The sequence below is a fragment of the Salvelinus fontinalis genome, chromosome 4 (assembly GCF_029448725.1).
Source record: "Salvelinus fontinalis isolate EN_2023a chromosome 4, ASM2944872v1, whole genome shotgun sequence".
In the NCBI taxonomy this organism is placed as follows: Eukaryota; Metazoa; Chordata; class Actinopteri; order Salmoniformes; family Salmonidae; genus Salvelinus; species Salvelinus fontinalis.
The window spans coordinates 18,426,206-18,445,321 of NC_074668.1; the positions used below are offsets into that span (position 1 = coordinate 18,426,206).

Here is a 19,116-nt window from a genome sequence, read left to right on the forward strand (position 1 = left end):
GGTTGGACCCATTCGATGAGCATGCATCTAATGTGCTTTTGCTAAGGGTGACACTGAGGGAATGTGAGATTACCCGGAAGGCTTTGGACTGTATCAGAGTTGGTTCCAGCCCTTCTCTCTCTGGTAATGTGTGTGTGTGTGTGTGTGTGTGTGTGTGTGTGTGTGTGTGTGTGTGTGTGTGTGTGTGTGTGTGTGTGTGTGTGTGTGTGTGTGTGTGTGTGTGTGTGTGTGTGTGTGTGTGTGTGTGTGTGTGTGTGTGTGTGTGTGTGTGTGGTCACTACTACGTATGTTGACCTATGTGTCTCTGTTTCTATTTGTGTAACAACAAGATATGTAAACTGCAGATCTTTCTGTAGTGTGATCGAGTACAGCAGGGTTGGGCTCAATTCAAATTGAAGTCAGTCAATTCAGGTAGTAAACTGAAATTCCAATTCATTCATAAAAAATGTTGCTTTTATTTTCAATTACTTCTGAAAAGGAGAAGCTATTAATTTCAAAAGTTGTTAATTTTTGTCATTTTAAATTAAATCACTTACTGAATTGAAAGACTTATTCAGACCCCTTCCCTTTTTCCACATTTTGTTATGTTACAGCCTTATTCTAAAATTGATTAAATACACATTTTTCTTCATCAATCTTGGGGTTGGGCCCGCCCTCCCCCCCCCCCCCCCGCCCTCCCCTCATCGATCTACACACAATAGCCGACAATGACAAAGCCAAAACAGGTTTTTAGAAAATAAAAAACAGATATACCTTATTTACTTAAGTATTCAGACCCTTTGCTATGAGACTTGAAATTGAGCTCAGGTGCATCCTATTTCCATTGATCATCCTTTGAGATGTTTATACAAATTGATTGGAGTCCACCTGTGGTAAATTCAATTGATTGGACATGATTTGGAAAGGCACACACATGGTCCCACAGTTGACAGTGCATGTCAGAGTAAAAACCAAGCCATGAGGTCGAAGGAATTGTCCGTAGAGATCTGAGACAGGATTGTGCAGCTTCGAAGGTCTTCAAGAACACCATGGCCTCAATCATTCTTAAATGGAAGAAGTTTGGAACCACCAAGACTCTTTCTAGAGCTAAAACAGGTGAGAGAGGAGAATGGGAAAGTCGTGGAGAACTACACTTCAGAGAGGACAATGAGGAAGAAATACTACAACATTGTGGAGGACATGAAATGTAGTTATCCATCATTGGGACCAACTAGGTTTGAACACAGGTCTTCTACGTGCCCAAAGACTATTTCAGTTGAGCTTAAGCTTAGGCGCAATTTCAGTACTGTACAGTGTGGGGTCGCTTGACCTTTGCGGTTGCTTTGTCGTGGTGCAGATTACGTGTTGGTGTTCTGTCAGATATGATCAATGAGCCAGGCCAAGCCAGCTCAGGGAGGGGCCATTGCCGTGGAGCATCTGGACGATTACTCTGTTACCGTGGAAACGCCAAGGGGGCCAAGAGAGTTCCGAATCGACCGGGTATTCAGCGGTGAGAGCACCCAGGAAGATGTGTTCCAAAACACCAACATGTGATGCTGCCAATCTTAACATCCTTTTATTGGTTAAAAGTGAACTAAATGAAACAAGAAAGGAGGAAAGCCTCTGCCAAAGCCCATCCCTAACCCCTTTACCCCTATCGCAGATTCAGCAAGTCTGTCACGAAATACAGCACTGAGCACTGGGATTGCTTGAGCGTAATCAGGGGTTGAATGGGTTCAGTTGAGGTGGTGGAACTGGAAATGTACTCAAAGGTATTTTTTCAATTGAGAATTTTGTTCTTCTTGTACGCAACGTTGTTTAACTAAACCCAACCTCCTGCTCTTGATTGCTGCCAATGTTTTCGCTGGCCCACAGTAGCTCGAGGACATTAAGCATACCTGTTTGAACCAGTCATGTTTCCAGCCTGATCCAGTCAGCCATCGACGGCTACAACGTGTGTATCATTGCGTACATTCAGACAGGCTCCGGAAAGGACATTCACCATGGTGGGTGACAGAGACCAGAGAAGCCCAGGCATCATGCATGCTGAGAGCGTTCAGCGCCATATTTGACATCCTCCAGGAGAATGCCCCCAAGTTTGACTTTAAGGTGAGGGCTAAGAAGTCTCACTGAGCGAGGAGAAACTATTTGCCTATTGTTCATCAGCAACAAGAAGCAAATACACCTTATAGTAAACATAAAAAGACATCTATCTAATTTTTTCTCCTCTCCCCTCTCCTTCCCCCCCCTCTTTTCTCCTTTCTCCTCTCCTCTTCGTGCTACTCTCTCCCTACATGTTGGAGCTGTATAATGACTGGCTCCAGGACCTCTTTGTGAGTGGACCAAGGTCCTGAGTAGGCGGGTGGAGATTAAGAGGAACAGAAAGGGGCTTGTGTTTGCCCAGGGAGCAGAGACAAAGGAGGTCCCCAGCGCCGGGGAGCTCTTCACCATGTTTCAGCAGGCCTGCGCCAACCGCCATATCGCAGCCACCAGTACACTCAAACGCCCGCGCCCCATTTCAAAGGGGCCCTATTAAATTGGTTTAGTCAGAGTGAGTGAATAGTAGGTACATCATTACAGACCCGGGCTCAGAGAGGGATAGCTGCCAATCAAGGCATACGTAAAAGGAGATCGGGGGTCTTAGCACAATGACTGGCTCTTTAATGTACTTCAGGGGTTAATGTGACAACCCTGATACCACCCTTCTTAATTCAACCTCATGTCATGATGCAGTTTTGCAGATAAAATATGATACAATCAGAAAATAGGAATAAAGTAAACAGGAAATAAATATATATAAAGTACCAGTCAAAAGTTGACACACCTACTCATTACAGGGTTTTTCTTTATTTGTACTATTTTCTACATTGTAGAATAATAGTGAAGACATCAAAACTATGAAATAACACATTTTGAAACATGTAGTAACCAATAAAGTGTTAAACAAATCAAAATGTATTTAATATTTGAGATTCTTCAAAGTAGCCACCTTTTGCCTTGATGACAGCTTTGCACACTCTCTTCAGTCATCCCGGGGAAGCTCTAGCAGGGCAGAAATTTGACGAACTGACTTGTTGAAAAGGTGGCATCCTATGACGGTGCCACGTTGAAAGTCACTGGGCTCTTTAGTAAGGCCATTCTACTGCCAATGTTTGTTTATGGAGATTGCATGGCTATGTGCTCGATTTTATACACCTGTCAGCAACAGGTGTGGCTGAAATAGCTGAACCCACTAATTTAAAGTGGGTATATAGTGTACATCTAACTTATATATTGTACAAATTTATGTACACTAACTAATATCATAGGCTAATTCATTTGGGGCTCAACACCTGAGGAAGTGTAAAATCAAAACACATGAACTAATACCCACTGCTAGTAGCTAAGTATTAATCCAACAGTAAATGTAATGTCCTAAAAACTTTGTAGTTGTAGGCTACTACCAATGAGACCTATATGCCCTCGCAATGGCCGGTGCGCATTAAACACTCACGCCACTCCATATCTCAAAGATTTATAAAATATTTTGGTTGTGAAATAGTTCTCATCAACTATGAAATAACACGTAGTAACCCAAAAAAAAATTAACAAATAAAAATGTGTTATATTTGAGATTCGTCAAAGTAGCCACCCTTTGCCTTGATGACAGCTTTGCACACTCTTGGCATTCTCTAAACCAGCTTCATGAGGTAGTCAACTGGAATCCATTTCAATTAACACGTGTGCCTTGTTAAAATTGCATTTGTGGAATAAATTTCCTTCTTCATGTGTTCAAGCCAATCAGTTGTGTCGTGACCAGGTAGGGGTGGTGTACAGAAGATAGCCCTATTTGGTAAAATACCAATTTCATAAATTGGCAAGAACACCTCAAATAAGCAAAGAGAAACGACAGTCCATCATTACTTTAAGACAAGAAGGTCAGTCAATCCGGAACATTTCAGAACATTGAAAGTTTCTTCAAGTGCAGTCGCAAACACCATCAAGTCCTATGATGAAACTGGCTCTCATGAGGACGGCCACAGGAAAGGAAGACCCAGAGTTACCTCTGCTGCAGAGGATAAGTTCATTGGAGCTACCAGCCTCAGAAATTGCATCCCAAATAAATTCTTCGCATAGTTGAAGTAACAGACACATCTCAACATCAACTGTTCAGAGGAGACTGCATGAATCAGGCCTTCGTGGTCTAATTGCTGCAAAGAAACCACTACTAAAGGACACAAATAAGGAGAAGAGACTTGCTTGGGCCAAGAAACACGAGCAATGGACATTAGACCGGTGGAAATACGTCCTTTGGTCTGACGAGTCCAAATTTGAGATTTTTGTTTCTAACCGCCATGCCTTTGTGAGATGCAGAGTAGATGAATGGAGGATCTCTGCACTGTGAAGCATGGAGGTGGAAATGGTGTGTGGAGGTACTTTGCTGGTGACACTGTCAGTGATTTATTTAGAATTCAAGGCACACTTAGCCAGCATGGCTACCACAGCATTCTGCAGCGATACGCCATCCCCTCTGGTTTGAGCTTAGTGGGACTATGATTTGTTTTTTAACTGGACAATGACCCAACACACCTCCAGGCTGTGTAAGGGCTATTTGACCAAGAAGGAGAGTGATGGAGTGCTGCATCAGATGATCTGGCCTCCACAATCACCCGACCTCAGAGTGAAGGAAAAGCAGCCAACAAGTGCTCAGCATGTGGGAACTCCTTCAAGACTTTTGGAAAAACATTCCAGGTGAAGCTGGTTGAGAGAAGCCAAGAGTGTGCAAAGCTGTCATCAAGGCAAAGGGTGGCTACTTTGAAGAATATAAAATATATTTAGATTTGTTTAACACTTTTTTGGTTACTACATGTTTCCATATGTGTTATTTCATAGTTATGTCGTCACTATTATTCTACAATGTAGACAATTGTAAAAATAAAGAAAAACCCTTGAATGAGTAGGTGTGTCCAAACTTTTCTTTAGTAACATATATATATAATTTTCCCCCATGGATATCATTGTTGAATACTCCTGTCTTTCTCTTGCTCTCTGTCCCTCCCTCCATTCCCACTCTTTCTGAGGCTAGCTCCATTAACAAGTCTCTGAGTGCTCTGGGAGATGTGATCTCGGCCATGTCATTATAGCTGCCCTATATCCCCTATAGCAGGGTTGCCCAACTGGCGTCCCGGGGGTGTTTTTTATTTTATTGTTTGACATAAGACTGTAATAACACAGCCAAACAATTTCAGAAATCTGTTCCAAAGTATTCCCACACATAAGAGAGATATGTGATCGTATACAAATGTCAAGGTTTGAAATTATTACATTTTAGGCCGATAATATAACTGTTTGGGCTTCTTGCGGTAAATTATTTGTAATTATCTTTCCGGACCCCTGACCATGCTAATCTCCCTCATGTGAGAGATACTTACCAAACACACCGGGACCAAAGACCCGGACAACAACACACACACCTATAAGAAAATAAACAAAAATGGCCCATGCCCATATGGGTACAAAATGCTGAAATCACATCTCTTCATCCTTACCTGGCTGGAGCACCAGGAAATGGATAAACTGTAGTATGCAAAACATAGGTAACCATTCTGCATAGTATCATGGTTTTGTCCGAATAGGCAACCCTTGCTTGGGTTTTTCTTAGAAATGTTGTTTGTATGATGTATAGTGAGAGGATTTGATCAGTGTATGGCGAAATATGATGAAACTTACACCTAGCCTGTTAGAGGGCAAGGCGGAGCTCTTGATTACACCTGTCAAATCCTCTCAGCTCTCTGCTAGTGCATAGGGCTTACGGGTCCATTTGGGATTGGACCTATGTGTACTGTGTTTGTGTGTATGTATGTGTGTACAGTATGTATTGTATGTTTACTGTCTGGCTGGGGGCTAGGTTTATGGCTGGGGGGGGGGGGGGGGGGGGGTATTGCGTGCAGGGTGTTAATGGGAGCCCCTGGGCAGCAGAATGGGGCCCACAGAGGACCAGCGGGGCAATTAGGAAGTCACTTGGCCAGTTTGTGCTTCTATTGTGGGAAAATCATTCAGTGTGAAGCGCATTAGCGTTCGCTTGGCAGGTAGAGGCCCGCACTGAGCTGCCCATGGCTAGCCACTGTCACGCAGTCAGATCCCATAGCAGGGAACAGACAGGGTCACACTCAAACACGCAAAGGCCCTGTCATGTTGGTTTTGAGGACGACGGGGAGTCCAATAAAATTAGAGCATTCGGAACAGGCAACAGGAGGAGGGGTGGGTGGGGGCTGAAATGATGCCTGGGTTTTAGTGGTTTGAGGGGAGTGGATTGGGTACGAACTGGCATTTTCTGGAAACTGTTACCACTGGTGAGCTTGATTCCACTGGTTTCTCTTTTACTCATTTCTCTCTGTGGTTTCCTCTTCTGGTGTTATATATATATATATACACTGCTCAAAAAAATAAAGGGAACACTTAAAACAACACAATGTAACTCCAAGTCAATCACACTTCTGTGAAATCAAACTGTCCACTTAGGTAGCAACACTGATTGACAATAAATTTCACATGCTGTTGTGTAAATGGAATAGACAAAAGGTGGAAATTATAGGCAATTAGCAAGACACCCCCAAAAAAGGAGTGATTCTGCAGGTGGTGACCACAGACCACTTCTCAGTTCCTATGCTTCCTGGCTGATGTTTTGGTCACTTTTGAATGCTGGCGGTGCTCTCAATCTAGGGGTAGCATGAGACGGAGTCTACAACCCACACAAGTGGCTCAGGTAGTGCAGTTCATCCAGGATGGCACATCAATGCGAGCTGTGGCAAAAAGGTTTGCTGTGTCTGTCAGCGTAGTGTCCAGAGCATGGAGGCGCTACCAGGAGACAGGCCAGTACATCGGGAGACGTGGAGGAGGCCGTAGGAGGGCAACAACCCAGCAGCAGGACCGCTACCTCCGCCTTTGTGCAAGGAGGTGCACTGCCAGAGCCCTGCAAAATGACCTCCAGCAGGCCACAAATGTGCATGTGTCTGCTCAAACGGTCAGAAACAGACTCCATGAGGGTGGTATGAGGGCCCGACGTCCACAGGTGGGGGTTGTGCTTACAGCCCAACACCGTGCAGGACGTTTGGCATTTGCCAGAGAACACCAAGATTGGCAAATTCGCCACTGGCGCCCTGTGCTCTTCACAGATGAAAGCAGGTTCACACTGAGCACATGTGACAGACGTGACAGAGTCTGGAGACGCCGTGGAGAATGTTCTGCTGCCTGCAACATCCTCCAGCATGACCGGTTTGGCGATGGGTCAGTCATGGTGTGGGGTGGCATTTCTTTGTGGGGCCGCACAGCCCGCCATGTGCTCGCCAGAGGTAGCCTGACTGCCATTAGGTACCGAGATGAGATCCTCAGACCCCTTGTGAGACCATATGCTGACACATGCACATTTGTGGCCTGCTGGAGGTCATTTTGCAGGGCTCTGGCAGTGCACCTCCTTGCACAAAGGCGGAGGTAGCGGTCCCGCTGCTGTGTTGTTGCCCTCCTACGGCCTCCTCCACGTCTCCTGATGTACTGGCCTGTCTCCTGGTAGCGCCTCCATGCTCTGGACACTACGCTGACAGACACAGCAAACCTTTTTGCCACAGCTCGCATTGATGTGCCATCCTGGATGAACTGCACTACCTGAGCCACTTGTGTGGGTTGTAGACTCCGTCTCATGCTACCACTAGAATGAGAGCACCGCCAGCATTCAAAAGTGACCAAAACATCAGCCAGGAAGCATAGGAACTGAGAAGTGGTCTGTGGTCACCACCTGCAGAATCACTCCTTTTTTGGGGGTGTCTTGCTAATTGCCTATAATTTCCACCTTTTGTCTATTCCATTTGCACAACAGCATGTGAAATTTATTGTCAATCAGTGTTGCTTCCTAAGTGGACAGTTTGATTTCACAGAAGTGTGATTGACTTGGAGTTACATTGTGTTGTTTAAGTGTTCCCTTTATTTTTTTGAGCAGTGTATATATTAATACTTCTGACAGCCAACCTTCTAGCACCACTAACAACTTCCAGACTTCTTAGCATTCCCAGAAAGCATGGATTATTGAGTCATTATTAGTTTTACACTTGAGGCATGACTCTGCCATTGTGCTATAGAATTTGTGAATTTTGTCTTGTATAATAAATTCTATACATTAGTTTATACTGGATGAAGTTTAAATTTACAGTACCAGTCAAAAGTTGACACACCTGTAATGAATACGCCAGGAGAAAGAGGTGTAGATTCACGCGCAGAGCGCGGCAGATGTTTGCACAAACTCAGGTTCCCCTCCGACATCCAACGGAGACTGGAGGATGAAGAGGATTGTGGGTGACCGGTTGTAACAGAGACACATGGAAGGATGAGGAGATTTTATACTGACGGGGTAACTGGAGGCGATACGTGACAGGGTTGATGCGATGGGTCATCTTGAAGGGACCAATGAAGCGAGGACAGACATTTTTGCAGGTGAGGCGGATGTCTCTGGTAGAGAGCCACACATGCTGTCCGGGGTGAAGGAGTGGCGTTGGTCAGCAGCGTCTGTCAGCAAAGCGTTTCTGGGTATTAGAGGCTTCCTGCAGATGCCGGTGAGCGGTCTCCCATACCCGCTCACTACGCCAAAACCAGTTGTTGACAGCTGGGACAGTACCAGGCTCCGCAGCCCAGGGGGGGGGGGGGGGGGGGGGGAATTGGTAACCAAGGACACACTGAAACAGATTAAGGCAGAGGGATGAGTGCATGAGTGAGTTCTGAGCGTACTCGGCCCAGGCCATATACTGACTCCAGTCATTTGGAGAGGCAGAACATTTTTGGAGGAAGTACTTCCCTATTTCTTGGTTCAGGCGTTCCATTGGTCTGGGGGTGGTACCCGGAGGAGAGGCTGAGGGCGACCACCATTCGGTCACAGAAGTCTCACCATACCCGGGAGACAAACTTGGGCCCGCGGTCAGAGACATTGTCCTCCGTAACCCCATACAGATGGAACACACACTACGCCAATTCCATGGCATTAGGTAGATGAAGAGGAACCAGACGACACATTTTTGAAGAAAAAAAACGGTCTACTATGACAAGGATGGAGGTGTTACCAGAAGATTCAGGAAGGTCTGTGATGAAGTCAACAGCTGTGTGGGACCAGGATCTGTGCGGGATTGGCAAAGGTTGAAGCTTCCCAGAAGGGAGATGAAAAGGGCTTTTGATTTGGGCGCAGACTGGACAGGAGTACATAATCCCTTACGTTGGATGCCAGTGAGGACCACCAGAACTTCCGGGCTAGAAGTTCGGTGGTTCGTGTAATGCCCGGATGTCCTGACCCCAAAGACGTGTGACACATTGCATCAGTTGGGGTCTAACAGCTGCTGGTACGTAACTCTTCCCAGCTTGTGTCTCAGGAGGAGCCGGGTCTGAGGTTAGGGCTTCTTGTTTGGCAGAGTGGACCTCCCACTGTACCGGTCCCATAATGCAAGAGGAAGGAAGAATGGGTGTAGGGTCTGATTTACTGGTTGGAAGGTCAGATGGCGGGAGAGAGCATCAACTTTTACGTTTCTTTCGAGGGAAGTAACATGATAATGGAAGCGTGTGAAGAGCCCAGCGGGCTTGTCTGGAGTTTAACCCCTTGGCCCCTCTGATGTAGTCCAGATTATGATGATCGGTTAGGATGAGAACAGGATGTTGCACACCCTCCAACCAGTGTGCGCCACTCCGAGGGCCAGCTTGATGGTGGAGTTCTCGGTTTCCCACATCGTAATTGCTCTCAGTGGGGGAATAACTTTCTGGAGAAGGCACAGGGATGTGATTTGGGAGGTGTTACCACCCACCGGGAGAGTATGGCTCCTACCTCTACTTCAGAGGCATCCATCTCCAGGGTGAAAGGAAGGGTCGGATCAGGTTGGCGAAGGACAGGAGCTGAGGTGAAGAGGCGTTTCAAGTTGTTGAACGCAGTCAGGGCGATATAAGTCCATTGAAGGGTCCGGGTCTTTTGGCTGGTAAGGGCATTGAGGGGAGCGGCCGTAGAACTGAAGTTCCGAATGAACCGGCAATAGAAGTTGGAGAACCCAATGAAACGTTGGAGTTCCTTAACGGTGGTGGGTTTGGGCCAGTTACTGATGGCGGTGACTTTGCTCTCATCCATGCTGACCCCTCTAGGTGTCAGTACGATGCCGAGGAAGTATACCGAGGTTACATGGAAGGCACTCTTTTCAGTCTTCACATAAAGGTTATGGTCAAGGAGCCGATGAAGAACCTTTGGCACATGCTGTTTGTGTTCCTTCAGGAAGTAGGAGTAAATCAGGATGACATCAATGTAGACAATGAGAACGCGGTTGATCATATCTTGGGAAACCTCATTCATAAAGGATTGTAAGACGGCGAGTGCGTTCGTAAGGACGTAGGGCATGACCAGGTATTCGTAATGCCCTCGAGCGGTGATAAAGGCCGTCTTCCATTCGGTCGCCTTCACGTATATGGACAAGGTTATATGTACATCGCAGGTCGAGTTTAGTATAGACGTTGGCGCGGCCCACTTGTTAAAGGGTTGCTGGGATCAGAGGAAGAGGGAAACGGTTCTTGACCGTGACATCATTCAGAGAACGATAATCAATAGAGACCACCGTCCTTTTTTCCAACAAAGAAGAAGCTGGACGCAGCCGGGGAAGAAGGACGAATGAAACCGCTTGAATGATTCATCAACGTAGTTCTCCATTGTCTCATTTTCCAGGATAGATGGGGGTAAACACGGCCCTTCGGTGGGGACACTCCAGGGAGTAAGTCAATAGCACAGTCTCCTGGGCGATGCGGTGGCAGAGTGGAGGCCTTGGTTTTGTTGAAGACATTGCTGTACTGGGCGTATTCAGATGGTATGGTGGGTGGCACTGCCGAAGCAGATTACTCAATGGTGGTGGCTCTGCAGGGTAGGCTGAGACAACTGGAGAAGCAGGTAGAAGACCAGGACAGTAGTTCACCTTGTTGCCACAAGATGGCAGGGTCATGACGACAAAGCCAGGGGTGTCCGAGAATGAGTGGCTGTTGGGGAATGAGAGTTCCATGAGTGTGGAAAACTCCAATCTGGAGGGTGACGCTCTGTGTCAGGTGCGCAATGAGGCCCGTGCCCATTGTCTGCCTGCCCAGGGTGTTAATCCTGCATGGCAGCGGGGGGACCCTTCCCATCTCTCCGTGTGTGGGGGGGGGGACAGGGCAATGGCTGAGTAGATGATCTTTCCCTCCACAGTATAGGCAGAGCCCTTCTTGGATCCGCTTTTGATGTTTGATTCACAGGAGAAGAGCATGGCCCAACTACATGGGCCCTGGAAGACTCGGACGGGATGACGTAATCATGGACAGAAAAGGTTTCGGGTTCCTGGGTGGCAGAGTTCTTCGGCGGTCGGCGATGAGGTGGTCGATGGAGATACGAATGTATTGATTTAAATCCAGAAGGACACCTCTACAGGCCAGCTCCACCTGAAGTTCCCTGTTGAGCCCTCTTTGGTAGATGGTAAGAAAAGCAGTCTCAGTCCATCGAGGGCATACACGGCAGCTGAATTGCGTCCTTGTTGAAGTTCTATGAGGAGGTCTCCTATAGGCCGACTGGAGGGAGAGTGATCGAATATCTTTTTGAAAAGGGTGTGAAAATGGTTCTCAGATCCGAGTTCTGTGCTGTTGGCAGTCCATATGGCGGTGCCCCAATACAGGGCTTTGCCTGTGAGTAGAGACACAACACAATCCATCCTGCTCTTGTCGGTGGCGAAGTTAGTGGGGTTGTGCTCAATGTATTTGCTGCATTGCATTGGAAATCCCTAACATTTCCCAGGCAAACCGTCATATTTTCCAGGCATGGGTATGAACAAAGGAGGGCTATGGGTTACAATACCTGGCATTGGAGGTGTAGAGATAGGCTGGCGGAGAAGATGGCAAATTTACTCCACAAGTTCCTCTTGCTGGGTTAGGCTCCGCTGAATCCATTCCGTTTTTAGGTAAGGGATTCTGTAATGAATACTCAGGGAGAAAAATGTATAGATTTAAACGCAGAGCGTGGCAGATGCTTGTTAAGCTTTCACCGAAGGCAAGACTCGTGGTTGCAGGCAAAGATCAAACACAGGTAGGCAGTCAAAAACAAACAATAACTCACAACCATATAAACAGAAAGAACTGAACTAAATAGGGAGCTAATGAGACCAGGTGAGAAACGAACACAGGTGAAATCAATTAACAAAAATGAAAGACAGGGCTACGTTCCAGAACACAAAGAAACAGGGCTACATTCAAGAACACAAAGAAAAAGAACACAAGGTTGACTAAGAAATGAACATTTTGTTTTCTACATTGTAGAATAATAGTGAAGACATCAAAACTGAAATAACACATATGGAATCATGTAGTAACCTAAAAAGTGGTAAACAAATCAAAATGGATTTTAGATGTTAGATTCTTCAAAGTAGCCACCTTTGCCTCGTTGACAGCTTTGCACACTCTTGGCATGGAAGATATCCACACCTGCAGAGCGCGTTACGTGACTAAATAAGGTACATTTGAATACCAAATACTGAGAAGTGCGTAGGAAAGGTGCGTGTAGGAAAGGCATAAATTCCTAAATCTGAATTGTCCCCTCAGTGCATAAGAACCTATTATAAACATGGCCCCAGGAATAACCAGTCTAGTAGTTGACCCTTTATTGGAACCCTGGGCTGCCTATGATATATGTCCAGGGATGAGCCAGGACAGCCTTAGGCTAAGACTAGCTCTACCATGCTTTCGGAGCCCTGGTGTTTAACCCTGGTCAAACCCTAACCTAGAACAGTCCAGTGTAAATAAGAACCATATACCGAGCCAAGAGGCCACCATTCTAAAAGTAGACCTCCCATTGTCTTGAATGAGGCCGATCATAATTGTGTAACATTTTTAAACCATACTGTAACCCTGAGTGTTTACCACCGCATTACCTACCGATTCCTTTCATGCATTTCTATGGATTTGCCCCTTCAGATCAGAGCTGTCTCTACACACGCTCACCCTGGTTTGTTATTCTTAATAACTCCATAGTTTCATCCATACAATGAGCTCTGTGGACTAGAACTAAGTGAGAGACAAAGGGTTGATCACATTGCGGAGGCAGTCAGGGAAATGGGATGAGTGGTGGGGGGGTGTCTTGTTCCCCAGAGAGTATGACAGCTATTTTGCTAATTAACAACCGTTATTTCAACCACCAAAAGGATCTCTGCTGTAACAGACATTGTTGGAGTCTCTCCTATGACCACACACAGGCGAATACATTAGAAATGTGGGTAGGTCATGAGCTTTAAAGAAATGTCTAAACTGTCTGCCGGAGTCTGAGGTACAGTAGCAGATAACACTCACTACTCCGGACCACACAAGCTCCCGTCCCGATGGGGGTTCAAGCCCCCATATCGGTCACTTCAGTCCATGCCCCTCTAAACCTTGTATCTCCCTCTCTCCATTTCCGGATGTCCTTTCAAATAAAATAAAGATAAAATGCTCTTAAACTGCCATGCTTGTACATCTGCAATTCAGAGAGCATGAGTGTTTCTCTGGCTGTTGGCCAATGTGAGTGTTTGTTATAAGATCAAGTTGCATATCCCGACGTGCCTCTCAGTGGCATTTTAGCATGTAAATCTTGTAAATCTTGGTGGGGCAAACTCAACATTTTTGTTTTGGATGCATGCCAGCAAAGCCACAGTAAATGAATTGCACTATGAAGGTGACAAACTGTTAGGGTCTATATAAAGCTGTCCCAACAGCAGAGCTTCATTTTAAGCACCATGGATTGAATTCTTACCCCGCTACACCTGGCTATCAGCGGAGCCTTATCTAGCAGTGAAACAGTTAATTCAGCCTCATTTGCAACCTTAAAAAACATAGCTGATATGGCTGACTTGCTTAAACATATGGGGTTTCTACTGACAATTGAGATGTACAAACTATGTACCATGGCATAAGGGAGCAATGATCCGTAATTTTGATTAAGACATTAATGAGTGAGCTGAGACGGACATAGTAAATATAACTATTTGTTCAGCACTTTTGAAATGTACAGAGACAGATTTCAGAACATGGGGCGTTCTTACAGTATTCTACCTGTACACCAAGTCAGAACTGTATGATAAATAAAGGGGGCATATAAGCAGACAATGAAAGCTCTTACAATATTTGATTATGACATCTCTCTAAAACAAGCTATAGGCTACATGTGCACCACCAAGTGAGAACAGTAAGCTAAATTACAGTATGTGGGGGAACCAGCTTAATACACAACATACACATAGTATTACTTTCTTAGCTACAGTATACATATCTCCCTGGAATAATACATAATTTATGCAGAAGCATACAAGACATTTTTGGACTCATAGTTGTTCTGTGCTCACTTGAAAAGGAAGGTGGTGCTGCAGAACCTTCTTGTGGGCAAATTTTGTCATAAAACTTTGTCATCAAAGTCTGGTATTCTCTAGATGTATGGTGCTTTCAACTGGGAACTCTGGAAAAAAACAAGGTCAAATCATGACGTCAGTGATCTCCAGCTCGGAGCTCTAGAAAGAGGCCAGAGTTCCCAACTTGGAATTCCAAGTTGGATGACGGTTCAAAACGTTTTTTCCCAGCCAGAGATATTTTTTTTCAGAGTTCACAGTGGTCTTGAATTTCCCAGTTCCGAGTTTCCAGTTGTTTTGAACGCGGCAGAAGTAATACTGTCTTGACCAGCATGGCCAATGTATTCAACCTTTTCTGGCCCATGATGTTGCATGTGAATGTTTATTTTAAGCTTTAAGCTTGGAAAAAAGACCCCTAAACCCAGACTTGGACCAGACCGAATAGCAGGCAAGGGAAGCGAAATGGGGATTGCTTTGCAATGCTTGCAGTTAGCCACTGATTCCTTACAAACCACTCATTGTTGAATTTGCGATTTCCAACTTGTTGTGTAATGTTCATGTCCAATGGCCGATGAGCACTGATACATTTTTATCTATACAGTGCCTTTGGAAAGTATTCAGACCCCTTGACTTTTTCCACATTTTGTTACGTTACAGCCTTATTCTAAAATTGATTAAATCATTGTTTTTCCTCATCAATCCACACACAATACCGCATAATGACAAAGGTAAAACAGGTTTTTAGAAATGCTAGCACATTTGTTTTTACATGTTTGCAAAATGTAATTTCTTTGCTATGAGATTCGAAATTGAGCTCAGGTGCATCCTGTTTCCATTGATCATCCTTGAGATGTTTCTATAACTTCACTGGAGTCCTCCTGTGGTAAATAATGTAAGAAAAAACACATAAAAAAACAAAATACTGCAAAGTTTCCTATGAGCTAGAAGCACGGCAGCCCTCTCTGTAGGCACCATCTTATTACATTGTCAGAGCAAACACCAAGTCATGAGGTCGAAAGAATTGTTCATAGAGCTCTGAGACAGCATTGTGTCGAGGCACAAATCTGGGGAAGTTTACCAAAACACTTACGCAGCATTGAAGGTCCCCAAGAACACAGTGGCCTCCATCATTCTTAAATGGAAGAAGTTTGGAACCACCAAGACTCTTCCTAGAAATGAGCAATCGGGGAAAAAGGGCCTTGGTCAGGGAGGTGACCAAGAACTTGATGGTCACTATGACAGAGCTCTACAGTTTCTCTGTGGAAATGGGAGAACCTTCCAGAAGGACAACCATCTCCGCAGCACTCCACCAATCAGACCTTTATGGTGGAGTGGCCAGACGGAAGCCACTTCTCAGTAAAAGGCACATGACTGCCGGCTTGGAGTTTGCTAAAAGGCACCTAAAGACTCTCAGACCATGAGAAACAAGATGCTCTGGTCTGATGAAACCAAGATTAAACTCTTTGGCCTGAATGACAAGTGTCACGTCTGGAGGAAACCTGGCACCATTACTACGGTGAAGCATGGTGGCGGCAGCATCCGTAATGGGTCTGCGGTCAAACGACCAGCCCTCATCACTGTCAAACGCTCCCTAAAACACTTCTGCGAACAGGCCTTTCTAATTGACCTGGCCAGGGTATCCTGGAATAACATTGACCTCAGTAGAGGATGCCTGGTTATTCTTTAAAAGTGCTTTCCTCACCATCTTAAATAAGCATGCTCCAATCAAAAAATTTAGAACTAGGAATAGATATAGCCCTTGGTTCACTCCAGACCTGTCTGCCCTTAACCAGCACAAAAACATCCTGTGGCGTACTGCATTAGCATCGAATAGCCCCATGATGTGCAACTTTTTAGGGAAGTTAGGAACCAATATGCACAGGCAGTTACGAAAGCTTTTTCAAACAGAAATTTGCATCCTGTAGTACAAACTCAATTAAGTTCTGGGACACTGTAAAGTCCATGGAGAATAAAAGCACCTCCTCCCAGCTGCCCACTGCACTGAGGCTAGGAAACACTGTCACTACCGATAAATCCACAATAATTGAGAATTTCAAAAAGCATTTTTCTATGGCTGGCCATGCTTTCCACCTGGCTACCCCTACCCCGGTCAACAGCCCTGCGCTCCCCACAGCAACTCGCCCAAACTTCCCCCACTTCTCCTTCACCCACATCCAGATAGCTGATGTTCTGAAAGAGCTGCAAAATCTGGACCACTACAAATCAGCCGGGCTAGACAATCTGGACCCTCTCTTTCTAAATGATCTGCCCAAATTATTGCAACCCCTATTACTAGCCTGTTCAACCTCTCTTTCGTATCGTCTGAGATTCCCATAGATTGGAACGCTGCCGCGGCCATCCCCCTCTTCAAAGGGGGAGACACTCTAGACCCAAACTGCTACAGACCTATATCTATTCTACCCTGCCTTTCTAAGGTCTTTGAAAGCCAAGTTAACAGATACCGACCATTTCAAATCTCACCGTATCTTCTCCACTATGCAATCTGGTTTCAGAGCTGGTCATGGGTGCACCTCAGCCACGCTCAAGGTCCTAAATGATATCATAACCGCCATCGATAAGAGACATTACTGTGCAGCTGTATTCATCGACCTGGCCAAGGCTTTCAACTCTGTCAATCACAACATTCCTTTTGGCAGACTTAACAGCCTTGGTTTCTCAAGTGATTGCCTCGCTTGGTTCACCAACTACTTCTCCGATAGAGTTCAGTGTGTCAAATCGGAGGGCCTGTTGTCAGGACCTCTGGCAGTCTCTATGGGGGTGCCACAGGGTTCAATTCTCGGGCAGACTCTCTTCTCTGTATACATCAATGATGTCGCTCTTGCTGCTGGTGATTCTTTGATCCACCTCTACGCAGACGACACCATTCTGTGTAACTCTGGCCCTTCGTAGGACACTCTGTTAACTAACCTCCAGATGAGCTTCAATGCCATACAACTCTCCTTCCATGGCCTCCAACTGCTCTTAAATGCAAGTAAAACTAAATGCATGCTCTTCAACCGATCGCTGCCCGCACCTGCCCGCCCGTCCAGCATCACTACTCTGGATGGTTCTGACTTAGAATATGTGGACAACTACAAATACCTAGGTGTCTGGTTAGACTGTAAACTCTCCTCCCAGACTCACATTAAGCATCTCCAATCCAAAATGAAATCTAGAATCGGCTTCCTATTTCGCAACAAAACATCCTTCACTCATGCTGCCAAACATACCCTCGTAAAACTGACCATCCTACCGATCCTTGACTTCGGCGATGTCATTTACAAAATAGCCTCCAACACTCTACTCAACAAATTGGATGCAGTCTATCACAGTGCCATCTGTTTTGTCACCAAAGCCCCATATACTACCCACCACTGCGACCTGTATGAGCTCGTTGGCTGGCCCTCGCTTCATACTCATCGCAAAACCCACTGGCTCCAGGTCATCTACAAGTCTCTGCTAGGTAAATCCCCGCCTTATCTCAGCTCACTGGTCACCATAGCAGCATCCAGCCTGTAACACGCGCTCCAGCATGTATATGTCACTGGTCACCCCCAAAGCCAATTCTTCCTTTGGCCGCCTCTCCTTCCAGTTCTCTGCTGCCAGTGACTGGAACGAACTGCAAAAATCTCTGAAGCTAGAGACTCTTACCTCCCTCACTAGCTTTAAGCACCAGCTGTCAGAGCAGCTCACAGATCACTGCACCTGTACAAAGCTCATCTGTAAATAGCCCATCCAATCTACCTCATCCCCATACTGTATTTATTTCTTTATTTTGCTTCTTTGCACCCCAGTATTTCAACTTGCACATTCATCTTCTGCACATCCTACCATTCCAGTGTTTAGTTGTTATATTGTAATTACTTTGCCACCATGGCCTATTTATTTCCTTACCTCTTTTATCCTACCTCATTTGCACATGCTGTATATAGATCTTTCTACTGTATTATTGATTGTATGTTTGTTTATTCCATGTGTAACTCTGTGTTGTTGTATGTATCAAACTGCTTTGCTTTATCTTGGCCAGGTCGCAGTAGCAAATGAGAACTTGTTCTCAACTTGCCTACCTGGTTAAATAAAGATGAAATATATATATATTTTTAATCATGCCGTGGGGATGTTTTTTCAGTGTCAGGGACTGGGAGGCTAGTCAGGATCAAGGCAAAGATGAACGGAACAAAGTATAGAGAGATTCTTGATGAAAACCTGCTCCAGAGCGATCAGGTCCTCAGCCTGGGTGACAAGTTTCAGGCCAAGTTTCTGAATGTCCTTGAGTGCTCCTGCCAGAGCCATGACTTGAACCGATCGAACATCTCTGGAGAGACCTGAAAATAGCTGTGCAGCAACGCTCCCCATCCAACCTGACAGAGCTTGAGAGGATCTGCATAGAAGAATGGGAGAAACTCCCCAAATACAGGTGTGCCAAGCTTGTAGCGTCATACCCAAGAAGACTCGATGCTGTAATCGCTACCAAAGGTGCTTCAACAACGTACTGAGTAAAGGGTCTGAATACTTATGTAAATGTGATATTTCAGTTTTCATTTTTTATAAATTAGCAAACATTTCTAAAAACCTGTTTTTTGCTTTGTCATTTAGGGGTATTGTGTGTACATTGATGACAAAAAATGATTTAATCCATTTTAGAATAAGGCTGTAACGTAACAAACTGTGGAAAAAGTCAAGAGGTCTGAATACTTTCTGAAGGCACTGTAATTTTTCTTCATATGACAAGGATTGAAAATATTTGCCAGTAGATTGTCAATGT

The 19,116-nt window shown here is 45.3% G+C and overlaps 1 pseudogene; it reads left to right on the forward strand.

Annotated features, from left to right (window-relative positions):
• Positions 1–1,146: 1,146 nt before the first annotated feature.
• LOC129852810 (uncharacterized) lies at positions 1,147–2,515 on the forward strand (annotated as a pseudogene).
• The last annotated feature ends 16,601 nt before the right edge of the window (positions 2,516–19,116 follow it).